This window comes from Loxodonta africana, chromosome 4, assembly GCF_030014295.1.
Source record: "Loxodonta africana isolate mLoxAfr1 chromosome 4, mLoxAfr1.hap2, whole genome shotgun sequence".
Taxonomy (NCBI): domain Eukaryota; kingdom Metazoa; phylum Chordata; class Mammalia; order Proboscidea; family Elephantidae; genus Loxodonta; species Loxodonta africana.
Genome location: NC_087345.1, coordinates 48641140 through 48663449, shown reverse-complemented (window position 1 = coordinate 48663449; position 22310 = coordinate 48641140).

The following is a 22310-nucleotide window of genomic DNA, read 5'->3' as shown; positions in this document are numbered from 1 at the left end:
TCTGAAAGAATCAAAATGTAGCTTCCTTTTGCATGAATGTAGGCAGCTATTACCCCACATTTACACCTAAAATAAAGAATTACATGTAAGAAAATCTAGAATGGAGTCATTTTCCACCTTAGTCCACTTTTGGCAATCTCTTCTATGTATTTCCATCTGAGTCTGATTTAGAGTGTTAGTTTCTGAATTCTTTGACTTCAAAAATGTTCTGATATCCATAAGCACATATGTATTCTAGTCCTTTCCAAAGATGAAATTAAACTCATATCTTTTTACATAAGAGGAATGTAATCTGCTTGATGGGCATTTAATTTTTAAAGATCAGCTATGTTTTAGAAGCAAAGTTAAGAAAATCCATTGATTTAGGTGAAATTACTCAATGTTGTTAAAAACATCCATTTTAAAGTTTGGTTTTAAATAAGTTAGTCTGGTTTAAAGCAATCAACACAGTCATAAACAAAATATGTTTGAATCAAAACAATTAGCTGGGTTTTCCTGTGTCTTGCATCTCACAGCAGGTATTCAAGCACAGCCAAAACTTGGATGTGCTGACACCTATAATCAACACGTAAGGTCTCTTTCAAACCAACAAATCATCCTTCCCAGTGGAAGTATAAACAACACTCTAATTGGAAATTTGCTAACTATTCTCCCCTGCTGTGAACACTAGTTAGTTCTAGTGCTTAAGCAATAACATCAGCTACAATTTATAATTGGGAAAAGATAAGGGCTAATTCTCTCCATTCAGTCAGTTAGTATGTATACTTAACTTGAGCCTACACCATTCAATGAGGTATTAATTACCAGCTAGTATCAGGCACCTTGAAACTATTTCGTAATTGCAAGGAGACAAAAAACAAAAACAAAAACAACTAAGATATGTAGTGTTGATGAAGCGCCAGACACTGTCCTAAGCACTTTTACATATGTTAGCTCATTTAATCTTCACAAAATACATTTGAGATAAGTACTAACATTATTCCCAATTAATAGATGGGAAGTTGAGGCTGCATAGTACTTTATCCTGATCACCATGGCCTACTACACAGTAGTGGAGGTGAGATTTGAATCCAGGCAATCTGAGTCCAGAGTCTATGCCTTGCCTTCTGTCACGGATTGAATTGTGTCTCCCAAAAATATCTGTCAACTTGTCTGGGTCATGATTCCCAGTATTGTGTGACTGTCCACCATTTTGTCATCTCATGTGATTTTCCTATGTGTTGTAAATCCTATCTCCACAATGAGATGGAATTAGCGGCAGTTAAATTAATGAGGCAGGACTCAATCTACAAGATTAGATTGTGTTTTAAGTGAATCTCTTTTGAGATACAAAAGAGAAAAGGCAGGGGGGACCTCGTGCCACCAAGAAACAAGAGCCAGGAGAATAGCCTGTCCTTTGAACCTGGGATCCCTGCTTTGAGAAGCTCCTCCGCTGGAGAAGATTGATGACATGGACCTTCCCTCAGAGCTGACAGAGAGAGAAAGCCTTCATCTGGAGCAGGTGCCCTGAATTCGGACTTCTCTCCCACTAGTCTGTGAGAGAATAAATGTCTGCTTGAAAAAGCCATCCACTTGTGGTATTTATGTTATAGCAGGACTAGATAACTAAGACACTTCTCTACTAAAAATAGAGATAATAAATAAAATTAGCAAGGACTCCATTCCCGCCAATTAAATTTAACACATGTGCTGACAGCCACCTTCATGCAAGTTTCCTAGGTCCTATGCCTTGCCTGTGTGGAGTGTGGATTATAGATTCTGAGCTCCACAGTTTTCAAGCCAAGGCATATCCTAGATTAAAATAATTGGCTCGAGGAAAGAAATGAAATCTCATGCACGATTAATGAACACCAATACTTTTTAGAGAGGTTCTTCAAATTTCAGTAGGAAGTAGAAGTGGTACTACCTCTATAAATATATGCTGCATTTCGTCTTGCAGCCTTTTTTTTTTTCTTATACTATGTAAGAATGTAACTTTCCTCTACCTAAGTGGCTATTAGCAGATTGTGAAGCTAGATTCTCATCTGTCCTCTAAAGTATCCTTAGACCACAAATTAAGAACTTTTGGAAACTTTATTAATTCTTTCATGTATTATACTAGTACAAGCAAACTAAATAATGTCACAGGTTTATTCAAAGGCTAGTTAGCTTCTTAAAGCTTTGTTTTTCTAATGTGATTATCAGACTGGTAACATCTGCATCGCCTGACAGCTTGTTAGAAACGCAAACCCACAGGCTGTAAAGCCCAGACTACTGAACCAAAATTGGATTCTTAACAAGATACCCAGGTAATTTGTATGTACAACACATTGTGGAAAGAAGTAATTTAAATCACTCTATTAAGAGGAAAATAGCTGAGGTTTAATTTCTTATAAGGTAAGTTCTTAAGAATTGAATGTATTTCCATATCTCTTCTGCTTCTATGGAGCTCTGGTTGTGCAGTGGTTAAGCACTTGGCTGCTAACCAAACAGTCAAATCCACCTATGTCCTATAGGGTCACTATAAGTCAAAATCAACTCTATGGCAACAGGTTTGGTTTTTTTTTTTTTTTTTCAGGTTCTGCTTTTACAGAAGAAAAACGTTTATTTTAGCAGAAAATACATATATATCTCGCAGTTGGGCTAACCATTAAAAACCTGATTGTAAAATTTGACTATTTTCTATTAAAAAAATATTTTCCTATCTAAAATCTATTTAATTTCCAACTTGTTTGTGTTTTACCTTGCTCCAAAAATGATTTAAGGTAACTTGCTAAGACACATAGTACAGAATTTGAGAGCTTGAAGCTTGAAGTCACTCTGCTGAGGTTTGAAGCACTACCCTTTACAGTGTGAACATGGTCAAGTGACTTTACTTCCTTCCTGCCTCAGTTTCCATATTTGTATAATATAGACACCACCATAAAAATATCTAGATCTTAGAGTAATTATGGGGATTCAGTGATTCACACTTTATATGCTTACTACAGTGCCCAGCATATAATGAGTGCTATGAACTTTAGGTACAGCTGAGATACAACAAAAGAGTTATGTAAAAGTAAAGGAAAATAAGTAATTAAAATGGGATGCAAGTAAAAGAAGGATTAAAAATGAAAGTGGTGCTAGGTGGAAGTTAGGACATAAAACATGTACCACAGAATCCCTCACACATGCCAAAAGGAAGCCCATATTTTGTCTCTAGCTTCTTAGGAGCCAACGTGGTGACCATCAGTTACATGATTTGTAGCCCAGGATGAAAGTCAAGTTCTTGACTTAGAAGTAACAAGAACAACTCAGAAGACAGGATACAGTTTGTCATTCAGGACAGCTTCCAACCAGGACAGCTCATAGCTTTCTCTTGGCTGTGCCACAAGCAGGCAGGCAGGCCTTCCTCTACCACTGGGACTCACTCTCAGCCAGGCTAGCAGCTCTTCTCTCAGCCATGAGAGCCTCCTCTCAATCTTTGCCCTGCTCAGGCAAGTGTTACAACTCTTAACTCTGTTGACAAGTGCCGGAAGAAACCCCACTGCTCCAGGAAGCTTATTGCCCAAAGTGGGTCTAGGAGGTTCTCAGCACAGAGACCCTGGGTCCAAAGGATGCACTGCACTCCTGGCTCTTTTTCTTGATGGTGGTGAGGTCCCCCTCAATCTCTGTGGCATTAGCCCTTTTATAAGCCTTCCCAGCAAGACCACAAACTGACCAATTCCCTCAGTAGGCCAAGTCACTTATTTTGCATAGTAATTGACCAATCCCTGCAAAGGTTTTATTAACCTTTTTTGCATAGTAAACTCTTCAATCTCTGCAAGCGTGTTATGCACCTTATTTGCATAGTTAATTGTCCAATTCCTGCAAGGGTTTTACACACCTTATTTCCATAGTAAACTGTCCAATTCCTTTGCAAGACTGTGGGCTTGCAAATAATTTTGGCAGAACTACAAACCCAGAGCCCGAGAGGCCATACATATGTAAAGAGAAACCTATCACACTGAGAAAGGGCTTGCTGGATAAAGAAATATTTTATCCCATAAACCTAAAGATCCCCAATACTTTTGGTCTTTTAGAGGATTAGCCATGAATGTGTATGCTAATGCTGAAATACTTGGCATTTGCAATCTCGGCAATTAGAATACACGTGTGGCTATATTTATAATATCACTAGAAAAATCATTCAGAAAAGATAGCTTCTCAATATTGATTCAAAAGAGTTAATTTTCTACATGAAATAAACCATATTTTCCTGATGTAATAAAAATATATACTTAATGCACTATAAAACACACTAAAATAATATTTACTGAATACTCTATTTTACTCAGAAAAGCATGAATTTGTGTCATCCTTTTGACCGCATTAGGAAATGTTTAGTTAGAGAAACATAAATATAAATCACAAAATTCTAGTGGCTTAGCATAATTAAAATTTATATTTCACTCACATAACAATCCAATAAAGTGACAACAGAGTTGGAGGAAGACTAACTAACAACCTATGATATGCAGATGACACAAGCTTGATTGCCAAAAGTGAAGATGATTGGAAGCTCTTACTGATGAAGATCAAAATCTACAGCCTGTATGGATTATACCTCATCATGAACAAAAATTCTTACAACTGGACCAATAAACAAATAAACAACATCATGATAAATGGCAAAGAAATTGAAATTTTTAATAAGTTCGTTCTTCCCGGATCCACAATCAATGCCCTTGGAAACAGCAGTCAAGAAATTCAGTGACGTATTACATTGGGCAAATCTGCTGCAAAAGACCTGTTTAAAGTGCTACAAAAACAAAGACATCACTTTGGTGACTAAGGTGCACCTGACCTAAGCCATGGTATTTTAAATTGCCTTATATGCATGTAAAAGCTGGAAAATGAAAAAAAGAAGAAGACTGAAGAAGAATTGATGCATTTGTTGTGGTGCTGGCAAAGAATATTAAATATACCACTGACTGCCAGGAGAATGAACAAATATGTCTTGGAAGAAGTGCAGTCAGAATGCTCCTTAGAACAAAGGATGGTGAGACTTTGTCTCACGTTCTGTGGACATGTTATCAAGAGGGACTAATTCCTGGATAAGTACATTGTGCTTGGTTAAGTAGAGGGTCAGTGAAAAAGGGGAAGATCCTGAATGAGAAGGATTGAAACAGTGAATGCAATAATGAGATCAAAGATAGCAAAAATTGTGTGAATGGCTCAGGACCAAGCAATGTTCTGTTCTGCTATCCGTAGGATTCTATGTGTTAGAGGCCACTCAAGGGAACATAACAACAACAACAATCCGAAGTAGGTGTTTTTGTCTGGAGTTGAGGAGGGCCTCTGTCCATTCAGACAGGGCCCCAGGCTGATGGGGACTCTGCCTCTTCAACTGTGGCTCCCAAAGTCACTCTGGGTGCCAATATCCAACTGGTGAGGTAGTGAGAGAGAGGGTGGAGAAAACATACTCTTTTTTTGTTTTGTCCCTAAAGTGAAAAATCACTTTTACAACCATCCCATGAGCAAGAACTGATCATATGGCTTCACTTAGGTGCCAGGGAAGCTGGGAATGTTGTCCTTGGCTATGCAGCTGCTTCCTAGAGACAATTCAGCTATGGAAGGAAGGACACACACCTTTGGTAAATATTAGCTGTACCTGCCACAATATGCTTGTTTTTTTCTAGACCTTGGTGAAGGGAATTTTCCCAGTTACAAACGACTTCCCATTTTCCAAAGCAGTGTTTTACAAACTCGCCCTACATAAAAATCATCTGAAACTTCTAGAGCCAGTCTACTGAATCGGGATCTACAAAGAAAGTGGCAGAGGTATTATTATGATTAGGCAATTTGGGAAAAATAGACCTACAAAAGCAAATCTATACTTTTTGGCATGATGTTGAAAGACCATTATGATTTTGTGCGTACTTGTCAGCCTGTCGTTCCACATACCACTGCTGTGTTGGAGCCAGCTTACCCCGGCTAGCAACAGCTGATTGTTATACTTCGGAAAATTTTGCCAACTTGGTTGTTAGATATAACCGCTATTAAAAATTAAATTACATAAACTCATAATTTAGTAAATATTATTAAAAATCATACTCAAGAGTTATCACTGGTTCTGTTTTTTTTTCCCCCTGTGTTGTACTATTATATAAGCTCTTGAGATTATTTATATTTATTGTCACCAAAAACCAAACCAAACCCACTGCAGTCGAGTCAATTCCGAGTCATAGCAACCCTAGAGGGCAGAGTGTAACTGCCCCATAGAGTTTCCAAAAAGCTCCTGGAGGATTTGAACTGGTGACCTCCACTACACCACCAGGGTTTCCATATTTATTGTATCTCCATGATAAAAATATTACATAGTGGTGCGCTATTATGCATTCAGTGACCTCAAGATAATAGTTTGAAACTGGTTTTGGAGGGTTGGTTAAACATTTATCAGTTCACCACCACGTGTAGCTCAGTATTTCCCAAAATGTCTTCTTTAAAACACTGGCTAGAAAACTGGGGTCTTACAGAAATGAGAAATACTTCTTACTATAAACACTTTCTGGAGATCAACAAACCAAATTAGTATATAAAGCCTCCTAGTGATCCTGCAATAGAAAAAAAAAATGTTTGATTCACTTAAACCAAATGCTTCCTTTTCCCTGTTTTACTACAGGGTAATGTTTTTCCACAACATCTACAAACATCCAGCCTGACATCCTTTATGAAATGTCACTATCCCACAGGGAAGAATGTCCTGTGCCCTGAACATGCCATGAACTTTGTTTACATGAACCTTCCTGATTCTGGAATGCCTTTCCTCTGCCTTCTTGCCTCAGTGAATTTTATTCCTCATTTGAATGCTTAAATGTTATTTCTCCATGAGGTCTGGTACTTCTAGGAGAATGAACTTTTAAAATCCTGCATACTCTCTGACTATAACGTTGATTCCACTCTTGCTTATATATTAGGTTGTTCTTTAAATGTCTGTCTTCTCCCTTTCTTATAAGCTACTTAAGCATAGAAAACACGCCTCACAAATATTTCCTTTCCTCCTCACAGGGCCTAAAACAGTACCTAGCATAGAATAAATTTTTATTGAATGAATTGAGTTTATATATTCTATCTCAATGAAAACTATTAACTCAATCTCAAAATAGAGATAAATATTTTTTTCCTTATGGATTAAGAAGTTTAAGAAAACTAAGAATTTAAACCCAACCCTTGTTTATTAAGTTTTTGTTTTGTTTTTTTTTAAGCTTTTAGCATAAAAGAGTAATTTGTTTTCAGAACCTAACTCTGGTAAAAGAAGCACAAAGATTCCTCCTCTAAGATTTTAAATAGCTTTAGAAAATATGGTTATTAGGAAATACTAAAACAGTCGTAGGAGACTTTTGACTTAATTTCACATACCTTCTAAAGCTTATTAAAGCTCCAGCTTTAGAAGGTAGGGAGATACTATGTTTCTTTTTTAGGCTTAAAAATACAAGATCTGAGAGAATATGGGAAGTCACTTTTTTTTTTTTTTTAAATGGACATGGCTTTTGGAGGCACCTAAAGTGTGGTTCCTCCCTCACCCATCCCTCTGTGTCAATACCTCTCAAATGACATTCCCGTGCATAAGTGTGTGTGTACGGTCATGACAGTGGTAATGGTGGCGCTGGTGGGACATTATTAGTACATCGTATCCTGAGAACTAGACGACAAGGCATGGAATTGATTTTCCTGCATATTTTATTACGTTTGCCATAAGTTCAAGGTTTTAGAGGATCAGGCAGTGGAGGTAAGAGAAGATCTCATTTAATACAGAGGTAATCACTAGATAAATGACTGTCAGATATTCATCTAGTCTGACTAGGGAATTAGACTACTTGCTATAGACAGCAATCTGCTCTCCAGCCTTACTTGGAAGTAGATCTAGAAGCAATTAAGTGGTCAGAGTTAGTTGAAAGACAATTCACACCTCACACCTGTTGAAAGCACTCATTCAAAGTTGCCTAAAAGTGGACAGAGGGGAAAACAAGAAGAACATTAAAAGAAAAATAAATTCCATTTAAAAGGAGGGACCATACCCTGAAGAATATAAAGAAGAGCCCCACACAAAACCAAACCCATTGCCGCTGAGTAAATTCCGACTCATAGCAACCCTATAGGACAGAGTAGAACTGCCCCATAGGGTTTCCAAAGAGTGGCTGGTGGATCTGAACTGCCAACCTTTTGGTCAGCAGCTGAACTCTTAACCACTTCGCTACCAGGCCTTCTAAAGAAAAGTATACCTCCAAAAATGATTTGTAAGCGGAACCAGAAGATAATTTAGAGAACTGCTTTGCATTTCATATAATGAAAGAAAATATTCCAAATAAAAGTAAAAGAGGAGAACAGACTCAAAGAAAGAACACCAGCATGAGATTCCTGCACAATATTATGAGCTGAAGAGAATCTGTGTGAAATAAAGAAGCATTTCAAATGAACCAAACTTCAATAGCAGAACTGAAATCTGATTAGAGAGAAATAAAGTCCTACTATGGAAAACTAAATTAGTGAAGAGAATAAAATTCTTAAGTAGTTGTCTCAGAATGCAAAGAAAAAAGATAAAAGTGGTAAAGGAGAAAATAGTATGTAAGTAGATAAAAGAATGGTCATTCAACTTAAGAATTAGAGATGTACCTGTGTAAGAAACTCCAATAAATAAAATAACCCAGTGCCATCGAGTCGATTCTGACTCACAGAGACCCTATAGGACAGAGTAGAACTGCGCCATAGAGTTTCCAAGGAGCGCCTGGCGGATTCGAACAGCCGACCTCTTGCTTAGCAGCCGTAGCACTTAACCACTATGCCACCAGGGTTTCCAAATAAAATAAAAGCAATATATAACCAAATAAAATATTCATGACTTAAGAAGAGAAAGGACTAATTTTATTCTGAGTAATAGAGTATACTACTTAAAACCATGGACACTGAACTTGGAAAGGCTTGGTTTTACATCCTTCTTTCAACATACTCTATCTGTGCGATCTTGAGAAAATTGCTTAACCTTTCTTTATACAATTCAGTTTCCTCATTTGTAAAGTGGGGATAATAACAATAATCTGCTCATATGGTAATTGTGAGGATTAAATGCTTTTTAAAGGCACTTAGCTCAGAGTCCAACTCATATTCAGGGCTTAATTAATACTACTACTATGACTATTATTTTCACCACCTGTCTGTTAGTTTGTCGAACTGTTGTAGCGTGCATGTTGCTCTGATGCTGGAAGCTATGCCTCCAGTATTTCAAATACCCACAGGATCACCCTGGTTTCAGCAGAGCTTCCAGACTAAGACGGACTAGGAAGGAAAGGCTGGTGTTCTACTTCCAAAAACTGACCAGTGAAAACCCTGTGGATCACAACAGAACATTGTGCAGTGTAGCACTGGAAGATGAGCCCCCTAGGTTGAAAGGTAGCAATGGCCTCGAGCATGTCATCAATCACAAGGATGACTGGGGATTAGGCAGCATTTTCTTCTGTTGTACCTGGGCCTGCCATGAATCAGAACTGACTTGATGACAACTAACAAAAACAATATTATTATTATCATCATTGTTAGTATTAGAAATACATACAACTAGACATATATTGGAAAAATTTTTAATTTCATATAATTATAATTAAAAAATTTTGAGAGAATCCCAAGAGATAGGAAAAACCCCTCACATTTTCCTACAAAGAAACAAATTAAGTCTGGTTTCAGCCCTCTCTACAGTACTAAAGAGCAGAAGAAAAGGGGAAAAGTGAAAGAAAAATATTTTGATGGAAGATTTTGATCACTGGACAAAACTATGAAGGCAACAGAAAGACATGTTCGTAGGCGAAGTTACTTGGAAGATACAGTATAATATCTTTGCATCCTGTATAAAAATACACGACGACACATTCTAAAAAGCTGAACTTAAGAAAGAAGAGGGCATTGGATAAAAGAGGTTGTGATAAATTTTAACATTCGGAGATAAGTTTAGGGATTATAAATATTGGTGCAAAATAATCTAGAGGTCAAGAATAGTTATTGAAAGATTACACGTGTGACGTAAAATTCATGAAATAAGTTTAAAGCAAAGATTATGTGAATAAAGAAGGAAAATTCTAGGGAAGGTGGAAATGAATGTTACCCTCCGGGAATGAAGGGGAGAGGGGAAGAAAATGAGGCTGGCGTGCTAAGCAGGAACCAAAACATGAAGGGCTTTTATCATTATATTGGGAAGAGTACAGAGTTTTTAAGTATGCAGATGGTAAAAAGTAAGGTTACATGATGAGATAGAAACTTAAAAAAAATCATACTCTGGATGCACTTTAGCAAATGAACCGGAGAAATTTAAAAGTGGATATGGGGAGGCCAGTCGGTAGACTGTTAAAGGAATTCAGATAAATGCCATTAGCATGCACTGGTGTTGGGTATTAGAGTGGAAAAAAAAATTGATGCAGCTGAGAATATTTAAACTATAGAAATGGTAGAATTTAGCAATGGATCTGGTAGGAGGGTAAGGAAGAGAGACGTGAAGGGTGACTCCGGGTATTTGCCTGGCCTGTGGCATTATGAAGTGGATAGAGATGCCTCTCACCAAGACTGAGTTTGAGGGTTCACGGGAAAGAATCTGAGATGAGTTTGGGAGAAGTTGAGTTTGAATCCACTTTGGGACATACAAGTGGATACGTTAGGTAGGCATTTGTATATATAGATGAAGCACGAGAAGGAGGAATTTGCTGTGAAAATGTTAACGCAAAGTTACACAGGTGGTGTAATTGAAGTTCTGGGCAAAAGCAATTTCTCAACCTTGGCACTACTAAAATCTTAGGCCAAGTAATGACAACCAAAAAATCTCCAGCTATTGCCAAATGTGCCATGGGGGGCAAAATTGCCCTCAGATAAGAACCGTTGACCTAAATGTTAGCAACTAAGAAGAGAGTATAGAGTATTAAGAAAACTATGTAATCCTACTGAGACCAGAAATCATAACTTGAAATTTGTTCCAAAATATATGGCTCAGGGAATTTTCTTGAGTTGAAATCATTGTAATGGATATAAGAGTGTATAACAAGAATAAGAACACAACATTTCTGAATGTGCTATTGTAAGACTGGTGCTATCGTAAATTAGTATCCAGGTTATATGGGGAAATGAAGCCAGAAGAACAGAGATTTCAAAGCAGTTGAAGATGGGATTTACTGGAAATAAGACAATAAAAGAGGTATGAAAGATTTCTTAAATTCTAATTTGGAAGTAATATATTTTCTTGCATATAGTTGGTTAATCCTGCCTATTTGTGAACAGGCTTAAGTGAGAGACAAGTTTCTTGCTGATTTCATTTTCACGGAAAGCAGGGCTGGTCTGGGTCTCCACTATTAACCTGGGCATGGACCATTTCAGAATTTTTTTTTATCTGAGTTTTTGGTCCTGTTGTTGCCAAGAACTCTAATGGCTTTATAGAGAATCTTAGTATCTTTAAAGGTTGATAGAGCATTAGGGCTTTATTGAACAAAGCAAAATAACATTATCAGTCACATGATACTATTAATAGTATTTCCAATATATAAATTTAGATTATGTACATTAGAAATATGATGGCATTATGCATCCGATTATATTGTTGGTAAGCATCTCCTTTAATCCCAGAAAGATATGCAAACAAATAATCATGTCTCGAAAAGAAACTAGTCAAGCCTGACACAGAATCAAATTACACAATATTCTCTCTTTCTTTAATTAAATTTTCTTCATTCACAAATATTCAGTTGAATAGTGTTGTCTAAAGTATGTTCATTTAACTTTCACTTGATGATTAGTACCCTACAATGCCTGTGGTGTGATAAATTTCGGAGTTACTTTACTGCCTAAATTCCCTCTGAAATACTTAATATGGCAAGTGGTGATTTGCCTGCAATTAACAACTTCTTTGAAAGTCATAGTGGAAAAAAAAAAAAGAAATACAAATATCTTTTGAAATAATTTTAAGATGTCTTTTTATTTTCTTTAATAACCAGAGATTTCTAAAATCCTGGTTCCTAAAAACCATGCCATTTTGAAATTTCCCTGGCGGACAACACTGCTCTGCTGCATTACATGTGGTTACTGTTAGTCACATCCTTGATGTAACATAACACATGCTGGCTAAGGTAATCCGATGTGACATTATGACAGCATTGTGAGCTAGTCTGGGATATTTGAAAATATGCCATCTTTCAAAGACCATGAATAGATAGCATGGTTAGCCAATGTTATGAACTCCACTGCTTTCATTTTGAACAAGAGCATAAGCAAGTTTCTGTGATAATTAAAGAATAACTTCCAAACTGATACATTCTAACAACAAGAAAAAAAGGCTTACAAAAGCTTTTTTTTTTTTTGGCTGGGAATTTATACTTGAAAACATTTCAGTTAAATCATTCATAAAGGCAACCATTACAGAGATCCGATTATGCCTTATTAACAGGTATGAGAATGAGTGGAAATTTCCAAGATAATGCAGAGCTGGGCTAATAATATCTAGGAATCTATAAAGATGTCACAAGTAGGTCTTTGGTAACCAGTTAGTTAACCATTTGTTAAAAGCGCTCAGGTAGAATCAAGTCTCCTTTTATTAGCATTAGAGGAAAAACAGTCTAGACACATGAGCACCCAGTCAAAAATATAAGTTTTCTACATATGTTGTTGAGTTTCTCTGTAAGAAAGTCTCTCTGTCTTCAGCCTAATTTATTGTGCAGGCTGTGGAGAATTTGAAAACCATGTTTTCTTCTAGGATTACTTCAAGATCAGCTCCTTTGGTTTTAAATTTGTTTCACATTTGTTTGAGTGAAAATACTAGCACTAATAATACCTGATGAATAGTGATGAGTTACAGAAACAAAAATAACTTGGTCACTGAATTCAATTGAGGATGAAAAGGGAAATTGAACATAATATGTACATCTTAGAATGAAAAGCTGAAATTGAACTACAAGGTAAAGGATCAGCAATGCTGTTGTTTTCGTGAGATTTACAACTGAAAGTTGTGCTATGCTACTGCCTTACTCAATTCTAGTTCAAAATACCCTTCAAAATATGATATTTTAATGTTTATGTTATATAATTCATAAAAAACTTTTCTTATAATTGCATATAAGTCAACATAATTAATTCCTATACCAACCTATTAATATGATTTATGTAAATGTGTAAATCAATTTTCTTGAAAATTAGAAATATATTATAATATGAATCTATACGTAAATACATTTTCATTACTGTTTGCACTTTGAATATGTTCAAAAAATATTCAGTTGAGATTTGCTGAACTGCTGAAAGGATAGAAGGCATATGAAGAAAGGACAGAAGGCATATGAAGAAAGTGTTGTTTATCTTATTACCTCAGGTTCTGTAAGAATAATTCTGTAAAGAATAACACTTTAATATCACTATTACAGTTTAGGGTGATGTTTTCTAATGCTTTCTCATTTCACACTCAAAACAATATTGTGTGTTATGAAGATAGTTTTATTTCAGCTAACAGAAAGGAAAATTGAAAATCTAAGTTGTTCTAAAAATGAACAGATTCCTAATTTAGACCAGCATTTTGAACTTGGAATCCAGTATGCTTTCTTTTCTGGTGCCCATAAAGTTAGAGGTTTCCTGAAGTGATCCAAGATATAATGACTGATGTCAAAATTTAACAGAAAGATAAGCAATGTAACATTAAGTAAAAGAGCAATCTGTCACCTTGATGTTATACATTATTAATGCTAAAAGTGCACACAGAAATTAGTTTTCAAATTTTGGTGCCTAATTAGATTAAAACAAGGCTGTAACTAAAACCCTCGCAATATTTTGCAGTTAGCCCTCTAGGATGAGTTGGAACACAGACATTACAATGAACCAACGAATCAAATATAGGAGATCTAAATTTTTTTTATTTAATAGAAACAGACATAAAAATATTGTCAAGCTTATTGATGTTATAAAAAAAAAATCTAAAAAGCCCATTCAGAAAATAAAACAAGCTTAACTTCTTAAAGGAAACTAAACGTAAAAAGGTAGAAATTGAGGAAAACCAAGGTCAAGCAAATTCTTGTATTTACTGGATTGGGTTCAGGAATGTTATCTGAACATCTTATGAAACTAGCTATCCACGACCTTTTGCAATCTATTCCAGACAGATGTTGCCTCACCAGCAGGAGAAATAGGATACTGCAAAGGACCATTTTAATGTTTTTTATGTGCCTGCTATGACCGCATTTTTTCATGGGTTATTAATCCTCACAGAAAGTCTATGAAAAGGTATCAATATCCCATTATATAAACCGAGAACTGAGGCTCAGAGAAGTTAAGTGACTTGTTCAAGATAACATAGCTGCTAAGTGGTAAAGATGTGAAACCACCTGTAGAGGTAAGATTTGATTATTGAAAATATTGAAAAAATGTATACATGAATTCTAGAAGACATATAAATAGACAATAAGAAGAAAAGTAAATAAAAGAGAACAAAGCAGTTTTTCAAACTGGTGGTCCAGCATTATAAAGGCCTACCTAGGAAGAAACCCTGGTGTTATAGAGGTTAAGTGCTAACCAAAGGGTCGGCAGTTCAAATCCGCCAGTCACTCCTTGGAAACTCTATGGGGCAGTTCTACTTTGTCCTATAGGGTCGCTATGAGTCGGAATTGACTCGATGGCACTGGGTTTGGTTTGGTTTTTGGTTACCCAGGAAGAGATGTGTGATTTAATTGAATACTAGATAATTCTGTTTGGTTATCTAGTAGAATTATTTTTGTTGCTAGTTCCTGTCAAGTCAGTTCTGACTCATGGCAACCTCATGTGTGCAGATTAGAACTGTTCCATAGGGTTTTCAAGGCTGTGGACTTTCAAAAGCAGATGACTAGGCCTGCCTTCCAGGGGGCCTCTGGGTGGGTTGGAATCGCCACCTTTATGGCTAGTAGTTTGAGCGCTGAACTATTTGCAGAACTCAGGGTCTCCACAGTTGAACTAAGCAAATAGACAATCTCCTGGATAATGAGCTGGCATATTTTGACTTCCTTACATACTAGAAGGTAAAACATGGGATGTGGAGTCAGATGACTCTGCATTCAGCTTCTGCTGACCAGTTTACTACCTGTGTTATCTTGGGGCATTTCCTTAATTCCTCTGATCCTTAATATACTCCCCTGTGAACTGAGTATTAATGTTTCTTACCTCTACCTTGTTAAGTTATACTGTCATAACAAACATCTCAAACTCTGAGCGGCTCACATCAAAGGTCCCTTTTTTGCTTGGATTACGGATCTTTTGCTGGTCAGCTCATCTCTGCCCGTGTTTTCTCCCTTCTGGCAGAAAGAGTTGCCTTTTCTGGGATGTATTGGTCTCATGGTAGAGGGAAAAGTGAGACGCAGGAACCACCGAATGGCTCTGAAAGGGTCTGCTGGAATGTTTCATGCATCATTTCCACTAACATTAAAATGGGCCAGAGGGAGTCACATATCCAAGATTCAAGTGAACGGGCCTAGGAAGTATCATTCTTTTAAAATGAAGGGCAGCAAATAACTGGCAACAACTCTACCATCTACACAACACCCAGAGGATGGTTGTGTGATTAAATGAGATGATAAAGTGAAACTCCTAGTTCAGAATATCAGGCACATAGAATGTGCTCTGAAAATTTTACTACTCTTTCATCCCTGCTTTGGGATCCAGAGTTAAGCTGAGCAAAGGCCAAGTCCATGAAGTTTGGTAGCTACATGTAACCATTTTCCAGTAACTATTTTGTCTATAACCTTTTTTTTTAATAATAATTGGAAGTATTACAAATGATAGAAGGATTCTGTTTCTCATTAGAGACTGGGAGTTAAAAGAAGAACCAAAGTTATATTTTAAAAATCACAGTAAGTTAGAAAGGCCTTCATCCTTTTGTTTTACTCTCAAAAAAAAAAAAAAATGTTAAGACCTAACTTTTAAAGTATATTCATGACTTCTTAGATTTCATTTTGCTCTAATTGCAGAACAGAACTTGTAAATGGCACATATGTATACACACACACACACACACACACACATCTTTTGATGAACATCATGAACAAAATAGTAAAGCAATGGAAGGTACCATTTGGGATATCAGATGAACATAAATTTTGGTGAGGATTATATTCCACTAAGAAATCTCTCAGGAATTTTGCAATCTTTAGTACTAGAGGAAAATTCCCTATGAAATGTTTCTGTAAAGGTCCTTCTTCTATGTCATCTGGCCAACCCCAGCAAGAATTTTGTATGAGTAATGGGTTTGTTCTTGTAGATTTTTGGATGAATCCTCGAGAAAAAAGCCAACAAGTCTTGCCCCCTCTCTCTGAGATCAAAGACACCACTATATTTTTGGTATGAGAAAGGTTTTGCCATGGTTGCCAAAAATATGCTGTTTCTCCATCAGCTGTGTAGTGGTTATGCAATGATTGACAGAACACGCAGTCTCTCCCAGGTGGCTCCATTTCGACTCAATGGTGGTGTTTAATTTGAGAAAGTACTTTGAGTTCCTTTTGGATAAAAACTTTAACAGTACAGAAATAGTTCTTTCCTTCAGTTAACAGTCAGTCAACAACACCCACTGTGTGAGGTGTCACCATAGTACGAAGCAGCCCTTTGTGAATTCATGGGATAAGTTTTCATCTGGCATAGCCCAAACTACTCAGCTATGCCAATTTACCTCCCTCTTTTTCACAATAAATTCAATGGAGGGAGAAACAATTTTGGATAAAGACTGAAGTATTTAAGTACTTCCTCAGAAGCAAATTTTTGTGGGAAAATTTATAAGAATATCATTTGTATGCTATTTTTCATCATGAACTGTTTAAATAATGGAAACCTGTTATCACAGATTTTAATGTACTGTAGATTGAAGCGTATCCTCCCCAAATATAACAAATATTAAGAAAACTCTGACAAGTGTGGACAGTGAGAGTTGGATGTTATGTATGTCCTATCAAAAGGTCCCACAGAATATAAACTTCACTTTGGTCACACATATGTGAGAAAAAAATTGAGATTCCACTTGTTTGTAGGTTAGCATGTTTTCAACTCATCCAATACATTGCTAAATTGAATAACTTAAAAGTAAATTAGCAAAAATTAAATAAATTAACAAAAGTTGATTAAAAATTCTATCAATCGTGTGGCGAGAGGAAGGCTATACAGATAAATAAGCCTCTTCTTAGGGACATGCCATTTGGTAGTAGTTTCAGGACACTATAATACAAGGAATAGTGTCAGGTGGACAGTGAGTGGAGTAAGAAAAAGGCTGAGTACGTATGCAGTCTGCCTCAAGTTTCCATTAGAAACACTGGGGCTATATATGTGTTGATTTAAATCCTACTTAGTTACGTGATGTCCTAAATTCATTTAAGGGCTGGGGAACAGAGCTTCTTGAAATATGGACTAAAGTGAACTAAGGTTCAATATACAAGAGTGGAGAGTCCAGAGGACTCAAAAAAATCTCAGAAAATACCTTGTGTTAGGAACTACTTTGTTTTACACTAGTGTTTACAGCCTTGAGATTTGCAGCATTCCTTAGCTCTTCCCTAAATCTCAGGTCCAACTAAAATGAAATAATGTGAAATAAAACACTTTATGGTCCAAATCCTAAAGCCGAGGATATGAGTTCTTGAAAGCTTAGGACTAATTGGTGACCTCTTACAGGGATCAAATTCACCAGAAAGCTGCTTTTACTTTTTGCTGCAGTTCACAGACACTGTTTAAGATCAGAGGTAAAGAAGGATTGCATGTTGTGTTAATTGACTCAGGAGTATGTTTTCTGCTCACTTTTGATGCTATAAAATGAAATGCAACAGTTGGGAATGTAAACTGAAACAAAGGGTTACGTGGGCGTGGCAGCCTTGTAACCCAAAAGAGTTTACAGTGTGCCAGCAAGCAGTTATTCGTTCCACCTCCCATATTTGGGCCCGGTGCCAGGAGCATTTTTGCAAAAATGTAAAAATCTTTGTGTGAAATGGATAAATATTCAGCTAAGTTTTGAAATTGTTTTTGTCTTAAAAATTTGTATGTTTCATAAATTTCATTTCACCATATTTGCCTAAATTATTATCTAATGTCTCCACTACAATGCACAGATAATTCTGTTTTAATTATCTTATTGTATCACATAATTTAATGAGGCTTCCAAGTGAAATTCAGGAAATACATGAGAAAACTCACACTAAATCTAGAAATCCTCTTAAATAATGAATACTTTCTTGCTGAATCCTGTAGCTTAAAGTAACAGGATCGGTATATATTTTTGCAGGCATCTTTTCTTAAGTGAAAATTGATAGGCATTGTCTTCTAATTCCTGCTTTGCAAACTTCCAAGATAAGAGCACAAGCTTGTACTTTATAGCCATATGATCTGTGATGGAGCACAAGCCATGCCCTCAGAGAGAAATGCATGCAATGGGCTTAAATTGTTAGATTTTTAAAGTATTTGAATGATGGTTATCTGTAGCTGAGTATCTTCTGATATTTGAACTTGCCTTACCTTTACTGATGGAATCATTATCAGGAAATGTTTTTTTTTTTTTTTTTTTTAAGATTTCTCTAAACTGGGAAGCTTTTAATCAGTTTTTGCTCCTATAACAAAATTGAATCCTTCCCTGACAAAAACCACAATTAAAAAGCTACAGGCCTTTGTTCGTTAGACTAATGCCATTATTTCAGTTAGAAATTAGTAAAATCTTTCAATAGAAGGGAAATAATTTAATAACAAGCTGAAAATATTCTGAAGTGAAACTCAACCCCTTCTGTGTTTAAATTCCTAAAGCTTTGATTAAACCCTAACACAGATCATCCAGCTGCATTGAATTCATTTGATGAAAACACTTGATAACGGTTCACCTTATACCCTTATCATCTGTACACATTCGCTAGCACTCTCTATTAACTATTCCTGGAAAAAATAAACTCAAATACCAAAGTAAGAAAAAAAAAAAAAAGAACTATCAGTCTGAATAAAACTGAATAAAAGTAGCCATCTTTGAAAACAAAAACAGAAACCTCTAAAATAATGTTTTATTTATCACAGAAAAACGTGCTTTCCTAAGAATTATTTCCAGTATGGGCCACCATATGGAAGTAGAAAGCCATTATAGGAATGAACTAAGATGGTTTGTATCACCTGCATAACTTGTTTTGTTCTATGCCTTCAGGCTTCAAAACCCGCTTCCCATATTTTTTCCTTTCTTTAAAAATAATGTACATCAGTTTAATTTATCCCAGGTCCTGACAGAAGGATCAGATTTTAAGCATTTAATGCTGTGGTTTCAAATCCAATTTCTCAGTGTTCATCATTTCAAAAGTGGCAGAATTCAGTTTTTGAAAAGGTTCAAGAGCTTGGGGAGGATTGGCGTACTTTGTAAAGCCCCTCATTGATGTTAAAGGCGGCTCTGTATGGGAGAAGGCAGCTTGGTCTGAATTTTTCTATAGTGCTCCAGGAAATACTAAACCCTCCGCCTACTCCAACAAGAGGCTCTTCTTATTGGTGTCAGCCTAGGAATATTTTTTAAACTCATAAAGCATATTGAACAAATAATCTATTTACAGGTTTTCTTAGCTAGGATACCGATTGGTTGATATATTTACCTAAAAGGAGGATACCAACGTATCTGCATAAGGCTTAATTTCACCATATATGTTTGGAAACAACTTTTCTTGAGACCAATGGGATTTTTTATCCATTCCGATGCTGAAGCACTAGCTCCTTGCACAGTAAATTCATTGTAGGCTCCCTTTATTAATGGTGGGGGAACCTCAAAAGGTCAGGAGTCCAAATTGCTTCAAATAAACATCCAGAATCTCAGATGCTTTTTTGAAATGAGCCCAAGTTTATTTGAACCTCTTTTTCTGGTTTGGAAATCAAGCTGAAAATTTCACAGAAACAGATTTTCTTGTGAGATCTCAGAATGTTGTGGTTTAAGTAAAGTAATAAACAAACTTGAAAAATGAAAGGCAAAATTGGCACAGACTCACCTGGTTTCATTCTGTCGAATGCCTGAAACTGAGTGGCATTGTGCAATATTTTAAAAAGAAAGAAAAAAACATAAAATAAAATAAGAGTTTGGCAGTGGTTTAGCCTAGAATCATCAACTATTTCTGCTGAGTGGGTTTAGAAAAATTTCTGCAGCTCTATCCTGCTCTGTCTTTATATTTCAGTAACATTCAGCTTTTTTTGTTGTTGTTGTTATCTTCAGTTTGGGAGACTAGTGTTGGTTTTCTATTTTTAAACTGTTAATGAAAAATTAACAGTTTGTCCTTCTTTTGAAACAGGAAAAATCTCCATTCACGTATGGGTAGGATGTCCCCACATACTTATGGTATTTTTATGATATATGTAACACAAAAAAAGAAGGTAGAATTTTTTGAATAATTACTGTTAAATACAAAACATAGAAACTAAAGCTTTTACACATATTAGATTGTTTAATCATTACAGCAAAATCATTAAGCAGCTATTATGATTTCCATTTTACAAGAGATAAAACCACGGCTTATGAAGGTATGGTAACTTGCCGGATTGTATATTTTAACAAGTAAGTAGCAGAGCCAGGACTGAAACCAAGGATGTCTGACTTCAAAGATTATGTACTCTACTACTATTTTATGAAGTTTCCTACATAGTTGTTGAGGTTTTACTGAGAGATATTTTTAAAACCCACTTATCCCTTTCTAATAACTTCAAGGAGAAGCCTTGGTGGTGCATGGTTAAGCACTAAGCTGCTAACTGAAAAGTCAGCTGTTTGAACCCACCAGCCACTCTGCAGAAGAAAGCATGGCAGTCTGCTTGTGTAAAGGTTACAGCCTTGAAAACCCTATGAGGCGGTTCTACTCTGTCCTATATAGAGCTGCTATGAGTCAGAATCAATGAGTTTTTAATAACTTTAATGCTAGCATTATATACAACAGGATATATATGATATGCTATCAGGGAAGAGTATTTCGTTAGTAACTTTGCAGATGTGAAGAAGAAATGTCTAAAGTTTAGAAAGAATAAAAAACCAAACTCATTGCTGTCAAGTCGGTTCCGACTCATAGCAACCCTATAGGACAGAGTACAGTTGCCCCATAGGGTTTCTAAGGAGCGCCTGATGGATTCAATCTGCCAACCTTTCGGTTAGCAGCAGAGCTCTTAACCACTGTGCTTCCAGGGCCCCTTGGAAAGAACTGCACAATGATAATGCCTTAGGTGTGTAAAATACTGCAGGATATAAAGTGCCTTTGTATTTCTTGTCTCATTCTGATCCTTTCTCCAAATCATGAAGCAGGCAGAGAAGACATCTTGATCGCATATACAGATGAGGGAAACTGAGGCTCATGAAATTAAGAGATTTTTCCAAAGCCATGAAACTAAGAGACAGCCAAGCCGAAACTCCAAGTCAAATCTTTAGACTATATAATTGCTCTTTGCAAACCAACATGTCCATCGCATGCTGTGGTTGCCTTCTCAATATCTTGTTTTATTTTCTCCCTCTTACCTCTTTTCAATTACACTGTATTTTCTACACAGTACTTTTGCACATTTCAGCTTTTTACATAGGTTGTGTGCCTGATAGAATGCACTCTACATAAAGTGATAAAATCCAAACTACTTTTACAAAGCCCCAAATAGTCTGGACACATGATACCAAAGCTGTTCTTGTGCTACCCAGTTATGTATCAAGTCTAAATTTAATCAAGGCCACATTTTATTTATACATTTCATGCATTAAACTCATTTAAACTTTTAGTCAGATTTCATTAGAAGAAATACTACCGTGCAGATCATGCAGTAGTAAAGCTAATGTGCTTCAGGAATTTGAAAGGAGTTAAAGATCAGGGGTCTGATTTCAAAACGTCTTTTTCTTTCTCTCCTCAGTGCTTGCAGCAGGTCTGTGAGCGAGCGGCAGGCAGTTTGTTTCCTAGGACACTAATACAGTCAGCATGCTCTGTACAAATGTGTAAACACAGACATTCCCTGTAATCAGGGAGGTTGGTGTCTTAAGGCAAGATGATGTTTTTTTAGGAAATGCAATTTATGTTCAGGATTAGGTTTCGTTTGCAGACTGATAACGTCTGAGGTTCAGGGAGATAAGTATTGCATCGTAACTCTTCCTGCCCTCCATCTGAAGTCCTGACTCAGTCTTCCTGGCAAGCCCTCATTCTCATGATCCCAAGTACAATTATTTAGAGTCTTAATTTCTTAGAGAGATGAGGGGAGTAAATGACATGAAAATGTAAAACAGACTTTTAATCATTCAAAGCGTCTATAGCCTCATTGATGGGTGCAAGGAAATACAGAGAGACTCCAGGAAAGAAATACAGATGACATCAGGGCTAGCATCCCTCTACACAAGT